Raw genomic sequence first — 15773 nt, 5'->3', positions numbered from 1 at the left:
GCATGCCTTTTCTTTCTTTGGTTTTTCTTTTTAGAATGTTGGTCTAATTGCTCTGGTTAGGACTTCTAGTACAATGCTGTTATGGTTTGTATATGAAGTGCTCCCCAAAGCCCCTGTGCTAATGCAAGAAGGTTCACAGGTAAAGATTGTGTGTGTTATGCCAGATTCGTGGGACCCCAATAGACCTGCAGGAGCCAAATCCAATGCAATCACACAAGAGTCTTTATTGTAAGCTCGAGCCTGGATTCACAACCCTTCCGACGCAGCGGTCCCAGGGAGTGAACCCTGGTCCTTTGTTCACAACATCACACAGCAAATCATTCCATACCGCAGGAAAGTCAAATGACTCTTAACATTGATTAGCACATTCAATGGCGGGAACAAGTTGGGTAGGGGTGATTGGTTAGTACAAGAGGGGATTCCTTTGAACTGATTGGTTTAAGCCATGAGGGGTATACGTGCTGAACTACATGGTTTCCCAACATGTTATCAACCACCATAAACCATTGGGGGTCACCTGGCATTCCAGGTATTTTCCCTGTCTCATGCTGATTGGAGGTTGCTAGGGGATTGCTATGGGTCCTTACCTAGCCTAACTGAGTCAGGGACACCTGGTGCCACAGACCTCTCCTGTTATTTATAGACAAACAACTCAGCAGGATGGGTATATGCTTAGAAGTGCTCTGTGGGTTTTTCCAAGGACAAGGGTCACGCCCCCTTCCTTAGGACAGGCCTTGAGGTAGAAACTGCTGTTATTTATTTATTTTTAAAAATGGAGTCACATCAGTTTCTCATGAGACCTAATGAGTCTGTTCTAATTTGAATGGACTGGGTGGTAACTGTGGGCAGGTGGGGCATGACTGGCGGAGGTGGGTCCCTGGCAGTGTGCCCTGGAAGGGAGCATTTCCCTTCATTCCTTCACCACCTCTCTCTGTGCTTCCTGCTTCCTGGCTGCCAAGAACAAAGCAGCACTCCCCCATCATTCCCTCCTGCCATGATATTCAGCCTCATCTTGGGCCCAGAACAACGGACTCAGCCAACAATGGACTAAAACCTCTGGGCCAAACCTCTGGGGCAGCGAGCCAACATAAACCTTTCCTCCTCCAAGTTGTTCTTGTTGGGTGTGTTGGTCCCAGTGGTGAAAGACCAACTAACAGCACATGTTAACAGAACAGAGGAGACTGGCGCACTTGCCTTGTACTGCATCTTAGAAGAAACACTTTCAGTTTTTCCCATCAGTGCTGATGTTAGCTGAGGGCTTTTCACCAATGGTCCTTACTGGGTGGAGATAAATTGCTTCTATTAATTATTTTGTTGAAAATTCTTTTTATCATGAATGGATGCTTGTTAGAGTCTGTAAACAAGTCAGGATGGCACCTGGCAAATGTTAGAGTCTGTAAACAAGTCTGGATGGCGCCTGGCATTTTGCCAGGGGGAGTGGTTTGTGAGGTGAAGCCAGCGAGCCATTAAGTGTGGAGATTTCTTATTGGTTGACTGCTATATCTAGTTTATGCTAATTAAGATAAGCTGTGTGGAATGTATAAATACCTCTGTTGTCTTACAATAAAGGCTTCCACTCCTGCTGTATCAATCTACACAAGTTGTTCATCACCCCCGCCCAGTTATTTTGCCCAGCCAGCCGGGCTGCGGCAAATGGTGGCCCCGTATGGGGAGCCCCGGGAGACTCGGGGGTAAACGATGAAAAAATGCTGCCCATCCATAGATAGGACGGGATCAATCTGCTTGTCCCTAGGCAGATAGGGCGAGAGGAAAAATGGCCATTTTGAGAAAATGGAGAAGATTGATACAGTATGTTTGTGTCTTGTTTTGTCTCAGTGTATTGTATTGTCTTTGTGATGAGAATATGGAAGGGGTGAGAAGTAAATTACTAAGGGAAAGAGGCACCCCAGTGGCACCAAGAGCAGTTAGGGCATGTGTTGACAGAAGCCCAGGAACTCTAGTCAGAAAGAAAAAGAAAGTTCAGAAGAAGAAGGATTATCAGGAAAAAAGTTGCAGCAAAAGGCTTTACTGAATATTTTTTGTTACCGGAGGGTGCATGAATTGGCGCAGCGGCTGCTGGCTGCCACATGCGGGAGCTGGTCATGGTGCAACAAGGACTTTTCAAGCGGTGGCAGCCATCTCTTCCCCGCTCCATGCAGGGGTGGGGGGGGAGTGGGAGGCCACTGCAAGAGCCCAAATCCAAACCTGACCCAGAGGCACAGTCTGGGGGGGGGGGCTCTTGCTCCCTGTATCCAGAAGCAGTTTGAGTCCCGGACACTCCCCAGGGCCATCTGGGGCTGCCTGGGACACTACAGCGGGCAGGGCAGAAGACACTACCAGCGTCCCTGAAGTTTGATCATTTCCAAGGCCAGTTAACTACAATGGGGTTCTCCCACATCTGGAAGCTAATGAGTAATGAGCACTATTAAGGCTTATTTCAAATGTAAAAAACCTTGAGATAATGTACTAAATTGTTCAGAAGGTTGTTTTCTTAGTGGAATGCTACAGGATTTTCTTTAACCAGCCGGAGTTCCTGCCTTCATCCCAGTGCTGGTGAAAACGAAAGTGGAAGAATTTCCAGTGTTGCTGAGAACCAGACGAGACTTCGGATCAAGCTAGCTGCCTGCAGAACTTACCTGGACTGTGAATTAATCTATTGAGTTACTGCTTTACCTGGACTGAAACAACAAACTGTAATCTACAACAAATTGTAACTCGGTATCTTTGCTAACGCTGTCATTGCTGGTATAATTTTTCCAAGGGCTTCTTGCATGGAGCCATCAATTGGCTTGGTATTGTGGCATTTTGTATCCTCCCCTTCTGCTTGTAGCAGATTATTTATGGTGTTTGTGTAAAAACCACTATGGTCATTATTTAAATTAAACAAAAGGGGGAAATGTTAGAGTCTGTAAACAAGTCAGGATGGCGCCTGGCATTTTGCCAGAGGGAGTGGTTTGTGAGGTGGAGCCAGGGAGCCATTAAGTGTGGAGATTTCTTATTGGTTGACTGCTGTATCTAGTTTATGCTAATTAAGATAAGCTGTGTGGTTGTATAAATACCTCTGTTGTCTTACAATAAACGGCTTCCACTGCTGCTGTATCAATCTACACAAGTTGTCCCTCACCACCCCCCCCTTATTTTGCCCAGCCAGCCGGGCTGTGGCAGATGCTGAAGTTTGTCAAATGCTTTTTCTGCACCCCTTGATGGGATCATGTGGCTTTTGTCTTTCTGTTCTGTTCAGTGTGGTGTACCCCACTGATGGCTTTGTGTTTGTTGAAACCATTCTTGCACCCCAGGAACGAACCCCACTTGGTCATGGTGTGTAACCATTTTCATATGTTGCTGAATTTGCTCGGCTAGTGCTTTCCTGAGGCTTTTGCATCTGTGTTCATCAGGGATATTGGCCTGTAATCTTCTTTCCTCATCATGTTTTTGTCTGGCTTTGAGGTCAGGATGATGCTATCTTATAAAATGAGATTGGAAGTGTGACTGCTTCCTCTATACTTTGGAATAATTTAAGAACTTTCTTATTTTTAAAATATAGACATTTAATCTTAGTGCTAATAAGAATTTAGTGCTGAATATCATGGCGGAAAGAAGGTTTTCATCTTTTGAGTGTTTTGTAGAATTCACCTGGTCCCAGGCCTTTCTTGTATTGAGAGATTTTTTTTTTTTTTTAATATTTATTTTGGCGGACACAACATCTTTGTTTGTATGTGGTGCTGAGGATCGAACCCAGGCCGCTTGAGCCACATCCCCAGCCCCTATTGAGAGATTTTTGATTAGTCATTTAGTCTCCTTATTTGTTATTGGTCTGTTCAGGCTTTCTATTTCTATTTCTTTTTTTTTTTTTTTTTTGGTACCAGGGATTGAACTCAGGGGCACTTGGCCACTGAGCCACATCCCCAGTCCCTATTTGTATTTTATTTAGAGACAGTGTCTCACTGAGTTGCTTAGTGCTTTGCTAAATTGCTGAGGCTGGCTTTGAACTCCAGAACTTCCTGCCTCAGTCTCCCGAGCCATTGGGATTACAGGCATGGGCCACCGCACTCGGCTTGGTTTCTTCTTGATTCAAGAATATGTATCTTTCATGTAGATTATCAAATTTATCGACATGTAATTATTAATAATTGTCCCTTATGATCTTTTCATTTCTGAGCAGTCATTGTAATGTCCCCTCTTTCTTTTCTGATATTATTTATTTGTATGTCACTCTTTTTTTCTTAGCCTAATGGTTTATTGATTTTATTAAAAAAAAACATTAATTCTTAGTTTTGTTGATTTCTTTTGTTGTTTTTCTATTCTCTGATTTATTTCTACTTTAATCTTTATTATCTTCTTCCTTCTGCTAACTTTGGGCTTAATTTGTTCTCATTTTTCTAGTTCTTTGAGGTGTGATGTTAGGTTTTTTTTGTAATTTAGGAAATTTCTTATTTTTAAAATATAGACATTTAATCTTAGTGCTAATTTTGTGGCATCCAAATACACTTTGGTTCTTAGAGCACTTTTAGGTTCATAGCAAAATTGAGCAGACAGGAGCAGGAGGACCCACGTACCCTGCCCACACACGCACACACACTCAGCCCCCGCACTATTCCACGCACTGCCCTAGAGTGGTCCACTTGTTCCCAGAGTGGACCACTGTTAGAGCTGGTGAGCCTACGTGAACAATCTATATCGCCCAAGTCTGTAGGTCACTTTAAGTTTCCCTCTTGGTGTTGTACAAGTCTATGGGTTTTGACAAATGTCCAAGGTCATGCATCTGCTGGTATCATGTTATGTAGAATAATTTCCCTACCCTAAAAATTCTCTGCCCATTTACTCCTCTCTCACCCCTAATCCTGGACATCATCTTATTCATTTTGATGCATTTTAAATCTCTTCTCTATGCACATGTGTATGTTATTACAAAACTGGACACACACTAGGCATGCAGATTTATCTCCTCTTTTGTTCTCTTTTTATGTCAGTTAAATTAGAACTTTAGGTGAACAATTTTTTATAGAAGTGTATGTGAAATTGTCAGGGTCAGGGTCAGGGTCAGGGTCAGGGTCAGGGTCAGGGTCAGGGCTAGGGTTAGTTAGTCAAATCTGGAAGAGAACACTTAGAGGATCGGAGAGAAGTCATTTAGCCAGGGCTGTGAAAAGCAGTGGTGACAAAGTCGACAGGAGGCTCTGAGTCTGGTGGCCTGGCTGGTGTTGCACAGGTCAGCAGGGTTAGCAGTTAGGAATAAAAGTTCACTGTGAAGCAGGGAAGAATGAGGACAGAGTGGAATCTATGAAGACCTGGAACCCACATCTGTTTTCAAAGCCTTCAACCTTGATGCCCTGGGCCACCCGTAGAAAAAGCTGGTACCCTGTGCCACATGTGCTCCTGGAATGCTGCAGTCTGGCTGGGCACAAATAACCGAGCCGCCACAAAGCCTTGTAGATTCAAACAGCAACTCTTTATTCCCCAACTCTCTCAGGCACTGCACACACCACACGGTAACACACTCCCTCCACCGGGCTCCCTCCAATCTCCCCAAACCCCTGAGAGAACTCACAGAAGCCAAAGTAGTGGGCGCCTGAGGCAGCAAGAGCCACCCTTATTGCCCAACAGTAAAGGTCAAATATACAATTCAATCAATCCAGCATCACAGCAATTATATAAAGCTTAACTCAAATCATCATCTCAATGGTTTGCTGGGGTCACCTTTCAACCATTCCCTCTGGCAAATGCCAAGCATCATTCTGACTAGGCTGTGGCTCTCAACATCAGAACTCTGAGGAACTGAAGGAGAAGATCCAAGAGAGGAGAAACCAGCCAGAGAGGAAGGCCATAGGTGAGCTGCAGGCCTATGCTGACCTGAGGCCTGAGGCTGACACTGACCTTCAGGCCTCAATGAAGGTCAGTGCTGTTCCTTTCTTATGTTTCATACCTCAAGCAAATATTTCCCTTGACTTGGCTTCACCTAGGAGTTAAGGGAAGGGGATTCCAGATGACACAGTTCCAGTGTAAGAAGTTTGGCAAAATATATCCACCTTTGCTTACCTCATTTATCTTCCAAACAAGGGCAACAGCAAAATTATACTTCTGAGTTGCTCATTAAACTCTTCCTCTCATACAATTAAAGGCACACTGTCTTTCAAAAAGGTGATGCAGGTCCCATCTTTTGGATTACTTTTTGCTGCATCATATGCCAGCTTTGGTACCCTGTAACCCTTTGAGTTATAGTTTTTCATTAAGTTTGGTCAGAGGACGTGGGAGAATTAAGATGCACCCCAAGAGAACCCATGTTTTCTGGATAGGTTCCTTCTCATCCTCATTGGGTACCACCAACCCAGCCTCTCTCTGATGGTCAAGATCCATCATCCCAGCTAGTGCAGAAATCCCCACTGAGCTGGAGGGGTCCGCAATGGCCTGCCAATGGTCTCAGTTGAATGGAAGCCCTGCTGTGTGCTTGGGTAGAAGCATCCACCCTTGGGAACTAAGACCTCTGGACCAACAGAGCCCGAGTTAAGACAGAGGGAAGCAAAATCAACTCTCAGGGAGGACCAGGGGTGGAAATCACAGTGGCTCTTCTCACAGTCACGATTTCCACTTTGTTCCTTGATTTTCATGAAGCTTGCCTATGTCCTGGTCACTGACTTAGCATTGTCCCAGCCCAAGAAGGTGTTTCCGCCTAGCTGAGAATGTGCCTGAATCCTCCTAAGGCCACTCCACCATCCTACGAGGCCAGCTGCTTCATGGAGACAGGGAACATGGAGCCCGGGAATTGACTAGGCACAAGCCCATTGCTGTGCTTCATTTGCCATAAAGGAAGTTCCTCCATCAGAAACAATGATACTCTGTGTCAGTGAAAAAGCCTTAAGTTCATGGAGGTTGGTCTTGGTAGGGAAAGGAAACATATACAAAGCATCTATTTTAATCAGAACAAAAGGCCAACATGACCTAATGAAAGCAATCCCGGGCTGTGTGACTGGTTGATCCCCTTGAGGAATAGGGACACTTGGGAAGCCCATTGTTGATCTCTGCTGTAGACAGGTTGGGCTGTGAAAGTCCATGTGGGTAAGACCTTGTCTATCTTCCATTTCTACCATTTTGACCATTTTTTTCCTCAAGAGTTTTTGAGGCAAGGACAGGGCTTACTGGAGAAGGAGGCTGACCAAAGTTGACAGAATGTGTCCTCTTGTCCATGTGGTGATTGAGGGTCTTCTCTGCTGAGGCTGCTCTTTGATAAGCCATCACAGGAACTAGAAATACCTACTACACTGTGCCCTTTTCAGAAAGGAATTCCCCAGACTTTGGCGCTAATTTTCTAGTCATGCTCCTTCCAAGTTCCTGACCATTGCCTAAAATTAGTCACTACCCGTGAATCACTGCACATTTGGATCCCTGGCTATCTCCTTTTCTGGGAAGGGAAGTCCAGGTACACTGCTCAAAGGTTTACCCACTGAGAGGATGTCCCTTCTCATGGTTTTTCAGGGTCATGGCTGCATGTGTCAGTTATCTATACCCAACTAACCACTCCATAATTGAGTGACTTAAAATAACAATACTGTATTTGTCTCAAGAATCTACTCTCTGGGCAAGGCTCAGCAAGCATGGCTCATCTCTATTCCATGAGATACTTTGGGCAGTGATTGGGGTCTGTAGGCGGGACTTTCAACTTGACCCATTCTGGCTGGCAAGTTGGTGCTGGCATTTGTCTGAGACTTTGCTAGGACTGAAGGGCATTCCTGTCCATTCAGGCCCGTCTGAGGCTGCTGAGGCAGTGGGGTTCCTAGAGTGAGCGCCCGGGGAACCCTGGGAGTTGGAGAGCATCACTCTCTTTTACTCTATTGGTCAAGGCATGGATCCAAGGACAGGGTACACAGAATCCCTCTTTCTTCTTCCATTTCCTCCTCCTTCTTTTCTTTTCTTCTTTTTCCTTTTCTTCTCCTTCCTCTCCTTTCTATTCTGTTTTTTGTTTTTTGGTTTTTTTTTTTTTGATACCAGGGAATGAACCCAGGGATGTTTTACCACAAGCCACATCCCGAGTCCTTTTTATCTTTTATTTTGAGACAGGGTCTCTCTAATTGCTGAGGGTCTTGCTAAGTTTCTGAGGCTGATCTAGAACTTGCAATTCTCCTGCCTCAGCCTCCTGAGTCATGGGGATCGCAGACCCAGGCCACTGTGCCTTGCTTAGATTTTATTTCTTGAGGTGGGTCATTTAAAGGTACAGAAGAGCAAGTGAGACAAGGGACATCCCTGTGGTCTTCTCTGGAAATACAGTCTCCTGCAGTGCAGATTGGCAGGAAGGAGCCTCTTCTCATGAAATGTTCTTGTGTCTTCTGGATTTCCCTGTGCCTGGACTCGTATATGCCACTTCCATCTGAGAAGGAAGGGCTTCTGTGCAAGCCTAAGTTTGTGAAGTGATGAGTCAGGTGCCCAGTTCACATGTTGACTTGGTGGCCTGTAGTCAAGTGTCTATAGTCTCCATTGCTGCTCAGTAGTAAGCCATAAGCTGTTTCTCAAAAGGGGAACAGTCATCGGTAGTGGGTGACATAAGTTGCTCCAAAGTCCTGAATTTGGGAGCAGCAAGTCTCCCTGAAATTCAGAACAGGCATCACTTAGTTGGTCTAGATGCTTTGCGATGCCATAAGGAAATAAGCTGTGTTAGTTCTACATTCTGCCATCTTTAGCAACTGGCTTTAATCTTGTCTTTTTTTGTTTGTTTGTTTGTTTTTGTTTCATAGACATAAAATAGTTATTTCAACTCCAGAAACTTTGTTCCATATAGGAAAAAAGGAGACAGGACAAAAGATTTTCCACCCTTCTTCTTCCATTGGACTTCTGTGTAAATGTCTCACTCAGAATGCATCGCCTAGTCACCCTGACCATGAGGGACGCTGGGATTTGGAGTATGTAGCTTTCCAACCTCTATAAGGGAAAGTTCAAGTCAGAAATGGGTGTCGGGTGAGTAAATATACAGTATCTGATGTAAGTATTTCACATTCAATAAAATTATATAGAATATTTGGCATTTATATTTGGTATTTAATAAAATTATATCAAATGAATATGCCAAGAATTATCCATATTATAATGGCCTCTGAAAAGTGGCTTTTAAAATAATAATATGTGGGCTGGGGATGTGGCTCAAGCGGTAGCGTGCTTGCCTGGCATGCGTACTGCCCGGGTTCGATCCTCAGCACCACATATAAACAAAGACATTGTGTCCGCCGAAAACTAAAAAATAAATATTAAAATTCTCTCTGTCTCTCTCTCTCAATAAATAAATAAATAAATAAATAAATAAAATAATATGCAAGTGATGTTTATCTGCTGGGAAATTTTAGACCTTAGGTTAAAAGGCAGTGTTCCTCTGCACAGGCCCTAGGTTTGATCCCCAGCACCACAAGGTGGAAAAGAAGGCAGTGGTCTCACTGGGCATGATGGTGCACACCTGTAGACACGCATGAGGCCCTGGGTTGGATTCCCAGCGCTGCAAAACCAAACAACATACACAGGGCCCTCAAATAGACTTAGAAATAATGCAAATGATAGAATAAGCATATTATGGTCAACAAGGTGGAGCAAAACATAGGAATTACAGGAAACCCTGAATGACATAAAAGAACAAAGCAGAACTTCTGGAGATCAAAAAAAAAAAAAAAAAAAAAAAGATCTCTGAGATGTGAGTCCTACTGGATGAGATTAACAGCAGATTAGATAATAGATCTTGTAGATGAAAATATCTAGTAGAAATGATCAGATATGAAACATTGAGAAAAGAAAGACCAAAAGAAAATGACGAGAGGACCACCAACCCATGGGACAACTCAAATAGCCTAATACATATGTGGCTGGAATCCTGAGGGGCCGGTGCAGGGTGTGCCGGGTGTGCTGGTACTAGGCTAGGGAGGGAATCCCTTGAGCCCAGGATTCTGGTTCAGCTGGGCAACACAGCAAGAGCGGGGCTCTTAGGGCAAAAAAAAACTTAGGGGATAAAAGAGAGGATAGAAATACATTTTAACTAATAATAGCTTTAAAATGTCCTAGTTTGATAGAAATTATATATTTACAGAAACCTGGTTCAAGAAACTTGGTGAGTTCCCAGACAAAAGAAACATGAAGTACACCATTCCAAGATTAATTAGATCATATTGCTTAAAATCAGAGATAAAGAGAACATCTTCAGGGGCGCTTAACCACCGAGCCACATCTCCAGCCCTTTTTTATATTTTCTTTAGAGACAGGGTCTCATTGAGTTGCTAAGTGACTCACTAAATTTGCTGAGGCTGGCTTTGAACTCCTGCCTCAGGCTCAGTAAACTGCTGGGATTATAGGCATGTGCCACCAAGCCCAGCCAAGACAAAATCTTAAGGCAGTTGGGGGAAAAGGCATCACATAGGAATAAATATAAAAATGACAGCTGTCTTCTTGATACAAAAGCCACACAGACTGAGTGTTTGTCCACCAAATACAGTGGGCAACATCTTTAAACTTCTGGGAAGGATAAAAAGGTACTGAAGGAAAAAACTTCTAAAAAAAAGTAGAATTTTTTTGAGGGAGCACGTTTTTTTTTTTTCTTTTGGGTAGACATGCTACAAAAAAATCTATAATCTATATAAAAATTGATGTGGAAGTTTTTTAAAATTAAAAACATTTGCTCTTCAAAAGACACTGTTAAGAGAATGAAAAGACAAGTCACAGGTTGAAAGAAAATATTTACACAATGCAGAGATGATGAAGGACTTGTATCCAGAATATATACAGATGTCCCCAAACCCAAGACGCAGAAACAAATAACCTGGGTCAGGAGTTGTCACTCAGTGGTAGAGCATATACATTAAAATAAATAAAAACAAAACAAAACAGAAAAAAACAAAAACAGGGAAAAACAGGGGCAGAAGATTTAAACAGATACCTCAACCACACATTGGGAAGCTGTAGGGCCAGTGTTTTAGTCAGCTTTTTCCGCTGCTGTGACTAAAAAGATCTGACTAGAACAATTTTAGAGGAGGAAAAGTTTATTCAGGGGCTCATAGTTTCAGGGGTCTCCATCCATAGACAGCAGGCTCCATTCCTCAGGGCTCAAGGAGAGGCAGGACATTATGGTGGCCACATGATGACTACAAAACAGACTCCACTTGCCAGATACAAATCAAACATATACCCCAAAGCCACGCCCCCTTTCCCCATCTCTTCCAGCTACACCCAACCACTTAAGTTACCACTTAAGTTATCACTCACTGATGGGTTACGATTCTCACAACCCAATCATTTCTCCTCTGAACCTTCTTGCATTGAACTTTTGGGGGCTGCCTCATATCCAAACCATAATAGCCAGCAAATAAACACAAAACTGCTCACCTTCGCTAGTTACTTAATTCAAAGAATTGAAACCACAAGACGCCTCCACACACTTACAAGATTGTCCAAAATTCCAAAGTATTGGCAAGGATGTGTAGGAACTGCAACTCCCATGCACCGCGGTGGCAATGTAAGGTGTTTGACAGTGTCTTAAAAGTTAAATGTATATTTCCCAGTGATGCAGCCTTTCTTTCCTTACATGGTCATCCAAAAGCACATGCTTACAAATGAACATTGTCCACAAATTTGCACACAGCTTTTGGGGAGGAAATATTTATTCATCTTCATTTATTTTTAATTGACATAATGATCTATTTATGATCTACAACATGATGTTTTGAAACATGTACACATTAGGGCATAGCTGGTAATCACATCAGCATTTCCTCCCATATTTTGCTGTTGTAGGGACAAATGAGGGAGGCAAGGCACCAAAGATAGCAGGAAACAGTTTTATTTGGCTGCAGCCAGGTTCAGAGGGCACAGCTTTTGCTGTAATCAGTCAATCCCTGAACCCCGAGTTCAGGTAGTTTCAGAGTTTAATACCCAGCATGTAAGGGGAGGGGCTCAGAAGTTCACAGTCTGCAGAAGTTCACATAAAAGCAGCTTTTTCTTTCACTGTTTTGGGCAAGTTAACCCTTCAAGGACAGCACCTGAGAAGGGGAGAGCTTCTTCTCCCCTTTCTTTCCTCCCCCTGCCAGCTGTTACCATGGAGCCCAATTGGTAACTTATCTTAGAAATGTAGACATCTCTGTGAATCCCAGCTCAAGGCCAGAGGCCTTGTAAACACATTTCTACAAACTACTATACTGGATACATTTGTGAAAAACTAGTAAAGGGGTGTCCAGCACCCGGGAGTGCTGGTATTGTTATGCTCAAATTCGGGACCCCCCAAAAGACCACCAGAGACCAAGATCGATGTAAGCAGCAAAGAGGTGTTTATTGCGAGCTAGCTCGGTCCTCCACACGCACACACAGCAACTGGTGACGCTGAGAGGCCCCTTGGGGAAGGCAGGGACATCATAGCATCTCTTAGCAAATCATCACACACCACGGGAAAATCAAACAACAACTCTAAAACATGATTAGCACATTCACTGGTGGGAACAAGTTGGATAGGGGTGATTGGTTACTACAAGGGGGGCATTCCTTTGAACTAATTGGTTTAAACCAAGAAAGGTGTACATGCTGAACTACATAGTTTCCCAACACATTATCAACTACCATAAACTACTGGGGGGCGGGGTCAGCTGGCATCCCAGGTATTTCTCTGTCTCATGCTGATTGGTGGTTGCTAGGGGGTTGCTATGGGTCCCCACCTAGCCTGACTGAGTCAGGGACACCTGGCGCAGCAGACCTCTCCTGTTATGCAGGGTGGGAATGTGCCTAGGAGTGCTCTGTGGGTCTTTCCAAGGACAAAGGTCATGTCCCTTCCTTGGACAGGCTTTGCTCTGAGGTAGAGGCTGGTTTTTCAGTATCTTTCCCTCCAGTGGCCAAGTAAAACAGGGCAATGAGAAAATAGGAAGTTTATCTATATTGAACTCTTTTGCAGAGACGCTTTTGCTAACAGTCCCAAAATCAGCCATGTGAAGATTTCTGGAGAAGCCCTGTTAAGACTTTTCTGGGGGCTGGGGATGTGGCTCAAGTGGCAGCACGCTCGCCTGGAATGCATATGCATGTGGCTGGGGTTCGATCCTCAGCACCACATAAAAACAAGATGTTGTGTCCGCTGAAAACTAAAAAATAAATTAGAAATTAAAAAAAAAAAGACTTTTCTATGGAGAAAGGGGGTGCCACTACAGTATGTGGTGTGGTGATATGGTGTGATATGAAATAGTCATACAGTTGTCCTTTAGTATTCACAAGAGATTAGTTTTAGAACTTCCACCCTTCCCCCCCCCCCCCGCCCCCGCTGCTGCCACCCCCCACAATACTAAAATCCAAAGTGGAAGGGGATACATAAAGCAAGACAGGCTACATCCATGTGATGATAACTGCTGAAGATGGGCGTTTATCATAGGGTTGTATTTTTGTCATGTTTAAAATTCACTCAAAAATGTATTAGCAATGAAGAATTCAAATAAAACCTAGAGACTGTGCCGTGGTGCACACCTGTAATCCAGCGGCTTTGGAGGTCGAGGCTGGAGGAGCTCAAGTTCAAAGCCAGCCTCAGCAAAAGCTAGGTGCTAAGCAACTCAGTGAGTCCCTGGCTCTAAATAAAATACAAAAAGGGCTGGGGATGTGGCTCAGTGGTCAAGTGCCCCTGAGTTTGATCCCTGGTACCAAAATAAATAAACAAACAAACAAACAAATAAATAAATAAAATTGATTATATTAAAAAAATCTGGAATTTAAAAATTGTACATTTGTTTATATAATGGAACATTATTCAATTCCTAAAAATAATACAGTGGGCCTTTATATGTTATATAGTGGAGAGACAGCCACATGAAACAGGAAAATTAGAGATTATATAAAATGTGATTACTTCTACAAACAATAAATGATACATTTACATGTACATGTATTTTAAGTATCTGCCCTTTCACTGTGCACCTCCATGTCTTAAAATATATTTCACAGGAGCTGAGGTTGTGGCTCAATGGTAGAGCACTTGCCTAGCACATGTTAGGCAAGTGCTCTACCATATATATATGGTATATATATATATTCCCCCCCAAAAGTTCTTTCAGACACCTGTAAGGATATAGGTACAAAGATGTTTATTATAGTATGCGTTCCCCCCTTATATTAGAGATTAAACCCAGAGGTCCCTCAACCTTTTTAAACATTTTTAAATTTTGAGATATGTTCTTGCTAAATTGCCCAGGCTGGACTCAAACTTTCCATTCTCCTGTCTCAGCCTCCTGAGCTGCTGGGATTACAGGTGTGCACCACTGCGCCTGGTTTAGGCATTATTTTTAATAGCAAAATTATGAATAAAAATTTAGACCATCAATGCAGTGAACATTACAATGTATCCATATCATGTATTAACTTGGACTAATGTCCCAAATATATTTTTGAGTATTAAAAGCAAGGTAATATGTGACTCACCCATATTAAAAAAAATATACCGGGGCTGGGGATGTGGCTCAAGCGGTAGCGCGCTCGCCTGGCATGCGTGCGGCCCGGGTTCGATCCTCAGCACCACATACAAACAAAGATGTTGTGTCCGCCGATAACTAAAAAATAAATATTAAAAAATTCTCTCTCTCTCTCTCTCTCTCTCCCTTTCTCTCTCTCTCACTCTCTCTTTAAAATAAAATAAAATAAAATAAAATAGATATACCGGGCTGGGGTTGTAGCTCGGGTGGCAGAGTGCTTGCCTTGTTCGCGTGAGGCTCTGGGTTCGATCCCCAGCACTACATAAAAATAAACAAATAAAAATAAAGATATTGTATCCATCTACTACTAAAAAAAAAAAAAATACACCCTCCACAGCATACAACTTTTCTGTCTCTCATATATATACTCACATATACATTTAAAAAGTAGTCTGCCTGGGCATGGTGGTGCGCCCCTATGATCCAGGAGATTTAGGAGTCTGAGGCAGGAAGATTACACTTGGAGGCCAGCCTTGATGACTTAGACTCTGTCTCAAAAATCAAAAGGACTCTGTAATCCTAGCGGCTCTGGAGGTTGAGGCTGGGGGATCTCAAGTTCAAAGCTAGCCTCAGGAATGGTGAGGTGCTAAGCAACTCAGTGAGACCCTGCCTCTAAATAAAATACAAAAAAGAGCTGGGGATGTGGCTCAGTGGCTGAATACCCCCGGGGTTCAATCCAAAAAAAAAAAAAAAAAAAAAAATCAAAAGTACTGGGGATTTAGTTCATAGGAAGAATTACTCCTGGTTAAATTACCAGTAAGGTGGGGATGTTTGGAAGGAGATTCATCCAACTATGAATAGTGATTACCCTTAGGGATTAGAAACAGAGAGATGAAAAGAGGTGTATTTCTACCTTTTCGAGTTGTATAGGCCTATATATTTTTAAAGACAGTAAGCATTCACTGTATTTGTAAATATGAATAAGTGCACTTTTTTTTTTTTAACACCTGGATTCTTTGAGCTCATACCCAGACTAGGTGCCTGAAACATCAAAACAACAAATATGCTTATTTAAAAAACATTAGCGATGGCTCCCATATGGTTCAGGCTGTGTATAGAGTTTTGTTCAAATAATCAGAGTCCAGAATCCAGGGAGCAATTACAAAGTAGTTCCAACTTTCACTTGCATGAGTTCACAGGACATTAGAGCCTCCTCCTGCACTTCTGTGTAGGCATCATATTTGCCCTTTCTGAAGGTACAGATCCTGTTCATCATCTTCTCCCCCTTTCCCAATTTTCCTGTTACTTATTTCTTTAGCAATTGTTTATATTTTGCATCTTAAAGGATCCAAGAATCTGGGTAGACTCTTCTTTACTTGGGGGCTA

Source organism: Callospermophilus lateralis, chromosome 5 (assembly GCF_048772815.1).
Source record: "Callospermophilus lateralis isolate mCalLat2 chromosome 5, mCalLat2.hap1, whole genome shotgun sequence".
Taxonomy (NCBI): Eukaryota; Metazoa; Chordata; class Mammalia; order Rodentia; family Sciuridae; genus Callospermophilus; species Callospermophilus lateralis.
This window is presented reverse-complemented; position numbering follows the sequence as displayed.